This window comes from Mytilus californianus, unplaced genomic scaffold (genome assembly GCF_021869535.1).
Source record: "Mytilus californianus isolate M0D057914Y unplaced genomic scaffold, xbMytCali1.0.p SCAF_7, whole genome shotgun sequence".
Classification (NCBI taxonomy): Eukaryota; Metazoa; Mollusca; class Bivalvia; order Mytilida; family Mytilidae; genus Mytilus; species Mytilus californianus.
The window spans coordinates 74,383,962-74,388,287 of record NW_026262723.1 but is presented as its reverse complement, the minus strand read 5'-3'; positions in this window follow the sequence as shown (position 1 = coordinate 74,388,287).

Sequence of the window (4,326 nt, the reverse complement as noted above, 5' to 3'; positions counted from 1 at the left end):
CATGAAAAGAACGCACGTACGTAAATGTTCAACAAAAAGAAATATTTCCTATCTTTTCATTGTATTGGCTATAATTCATTGTGACATTGGTCAATAAATCATAATCTTAAATTGCAGCTAGAGATAAAGGCCATTTTAGGGTCTTATCAAACCTACTCCTTTTTTCATATATATATTCATATTAAAATTAAAATGTTTTATTTTCACTAACTGCATGTTACTGTTTTTGTTAAAACTAAGCATATGAAAATGAATTGCTTTGTGTCTATTGGTTTTACGATAGTTGGTTTTTAGTTCTGCGTTCCTATTGAGTTAAGCCATTTGCAACTGATTTTTACAGTTTTACTTATGTAGTGCTGTTACATATGTACACCACTGCATGTCCCAGGTCAGGACGAGGGATGAGTGCTGACAGAAATGTTTTATTCAATCCATATTTTATGTGCCTGTCTCAAGCCATGAGCTCGAACTCAGTGGTTTACTTCGGTTCATGTCTGTCACATTCTTTTTCTCGTTTGAATTGTTTCCCAATTTTTCTAGTCTGGGATTTTTATAGCGGACTGTATGGTAGTTTTTCTTCTCATTGTTGAAGGCTTTACGGTGACCAATTGCTTACATCCACGTCATTTGATTTAGCAATTAGTGTAAATTTTATTTTTCACCAGATTAATTGAATACAGTCTAATTTCAATTGGTATTCAAGACCGGTAACATACATGTATAAAGCAAAAATTTACTTAACAAAAAAAAAAAAAAAAAACACTAATCATTATGTCTGTTATATTTGACTTTGTTTAATAAAGACTGGATGAACATAAATTTGATTTGTCAATTTTTTACCAAGATCTCTTTTATACTACCTACTGGTATATTATATGTATTCAGTTGTTCTCTTTCAATGCAACTTGAAACACTTTTCATCTTGAAATTATAAACTGGATATTGGGGCATAATCAAGCCCTTAACATGATTTCTTGGACTGCATGACGTCTTTGTCAGCTCAAATATCTAACACTGGTTGTTTTGATATTCTATACCACATTTGAGGAGGAATTTAAACTGACATTTTTTATATTCATCTTCACTGTTTGCTTGGTCAGCTTTTTAACTTTTTGAGGCTTAACTGCACAAAAATTTATTTTTGATTTTGCATACAATTATAATGATTATTTCGCACAAAACAGTCATGTACATACATATTGTGGGGATTCAGTCATTTTGTTGAAGTGAAGGTTATCTATGTTAAGCTTTCTGAAACATACTAGTACATAAATATTTATCCACCTCATTTGAAAATTTGTGAATAGTGGTCTCATTGGCAATTATACCACATCTCCATATTTTTATATAAATCTACATTTTGGAGAGATATTAATTTTCATCCTGTCTTAGAGACTATATTTCTATTAAAAAGGGGGACAGTTACTTTTATATTTTATACACAATACTTTCGTTCCTGCAAATTATTTTACATAATGAATGGTTTTGTCTTGGGGGAAATAACCAGGCCAATATATATTTATTATCAAAATCATCCAAGCAACCCCACTACCCGAAATCAAATGATTGATTAATTCTGATACTACAATTTGTCGCTGACCCAAGCCATCCAACTTCAGAAAGCACATAATTGTTCAATGTTCAAACGGGCACATTCTATAGCTGACGAATGGTTCAATCGTTTCAGAGACAACATTGACAAGTTTCAGTGGATCGTTTCTAAAAAGAAATCCTTACGAAATTTCTAAAAAGACATTGCCTGTACAATACAAACTATCCTCCATCAGTTAAAATGCTAACCACAACTACTTTTTAACGCCGTTTGTCCAACGCAGTTTTTGGCAAAATTTAACCCCCCCCCTTTTGTTTTTACGGAAAAGACTTGATATGACCTATTTTCACTTATTATTTTCTGCCTAGATATTGCTTTAGAGTTGTCAAAATACATACCATACTCACCAACTCTTCATTCTATTTTTTACAACATTTAGTAATTGCATGGTACTTGCCGTTTTTAGTTTCTGATGCGACGACATACATCAATAGACCTCAATGGCCATTTTGGGTAATTGGTCGTACCTGAACAGTTTATCAAATCATTGGAGTTTTATAAACAAACAATTTAGAAACCAATAAACATTTAATAATGTTCAACGTTAACCAATGATACTTTGTCTTTCGTTTATGGTTAATCATATTTCTCCCGCCAACCTTTGGTGAATATTATTCATCATTCTTAGAGTATTTTACAATCTATAAATAAACGACCTCGTAAAACTTGACTAAGGTGAACTTTCTTTTGATAAATAGCGTTCGTACAATTTTGCAAATTTGATTTCCGTTTCCGAAACAAATATAGTTAGACAAATGAGTAGAAGTGGTAAAATTGCTTACAAGACACATATCCATACATACCAAAGGACAAGGATGTGAATATATACAGGTGACCATATGGATCTATAGAATGAAAGATACCATTGATCACCTGCACATTTCGACGATTCGTGTCTCATCAGTATCATACTGCTTTTTACCAAATGGTTGGAAATCCAAAGAAGTCAATTTTTTTTAGAGCAGATAAAAAACCAAAAGTCAGAAACAGTAAAGCCACATCAATCTAAATGGAGACAGACTATTGAAATCCCCCGGGGAAAAGTGTGGGGAGGAGGTATAAACATCCTAAACACTGCAATAAAAGGATGTGCCAGATATTTGGGTATACTTTTCGGGGAAAACGAAGAAAAAATCAAAAGGATGGTAGTCATCAAATTTTGTAATTGTAAATATTAGAGACTGGTCATTTGTAACCTGAAAGGGGTGAGAGGAAAATAAAGGTGGCCTTGAACGTTTTGGGGAATTGAAAGGGTGGATGTCCAATTTGTCAATACTTCAGAATGGGGTTAGGGGGGGGGGCATCGATTTTTGTTTACAAGATTTGAGCATTTCTGTATTTCAAACATGCAAAAATTAAAGCCAATTTGATGAATAAAATTGAGAATCGAAACTGGGAATGTGTCAAAGAGACAACAACCCGACCAAAGAGCAGAAAACAATCCAAGGCCACAAATGGGTCTTCAACACAGCGAGAAATCCCGCACCTGGAGGCGGGCTTCAGTTGGACCCTACACAAAAATGTGTACTAGTTCATAGAAAATGGACGTCACACTAAACTCTGAAACATATAAATGAACCGAAATTGAAAAAAAAAACAACATACAATACACTATATCAGTATAGTATTATCTGCAGAAGTATCTAACACCGGATTTAGATCTATATCTCTTGTGTCATAATTTTTGGCTTAAATCTTTATTTCAATGTTTGTTTCATGTGAGTCATGACCGTATTCTGTTTGTTTGTTGGACACGAAGAATAACACTATCAGGGACTGATGGTTTGATGTATTAGTTTTAGCATCTTTTCTGATTATATCCCTTTCCATATAAAATAGATAATAAAAATAGCTGTTACCTTACTTGATTTATCGTTAAACTGATGATTGAGTATAAATAATTCAATGATTAAAGATATTATCTCGGAATCAAGCGTGGCATTTTTAACATGTCTTTACGTGAATAATTTTCCTTCATGACCTGGAGATGCGAACTCAGGCGACCCACACCCACCTCTTTCCCCTACAATAAAAATATAATTTTTGGCACAAAAGACGTCAATTTATTGCTTGGCTCAATTGTTAAGATTCAAATCCTACGTTTGAACATGTTCGTCCAGGAAAGGTGCAATTTTCATGTCTTTTGAAGGTGTATCTATAATTTATGTTTCTTCCTCAAGCTGGGGATTTAAAAAAAATATGTGAAATTCAAATGTATCCTCCCAGGTCCCCCAGTGAAAGAAAATAACCAGTCCTTTAGATCATTTTTATATTAGAGTAAATTATGCGTTTGTTATTGATGTGTGTTGTTGTACCTTTTTGTTTTGTTAAATATTTTGACATTTTGCTGTGCCCTTAGATTTGATTGCTCTTATTGTGTTTGGGGCCATCCAGGGCTGACTGCCTGTTGGTGGATAGTTCCTGTTCATTGAAAACCATGCGGTAAGCTCTAGATGTCTTTTTGTGCATTGTATTTGGGCGATTTGATGATGTCTTCGTGCTATTGCCCCAACTCTGTTCTTTTTCATATATCCAATTAATATGTATCCTCATCATTACTTTATATAGACAGCTTTGTCAACCTGATTTATCAAAGACGACGACCAAATGATGGCCGAAGCTTTCCTGACATTTACAATAGTTAGGCGAGAAACAAGATATAAACTGACTTGGTTTGGTATATACATGTATCAAATAAAATAAACACGTATAAA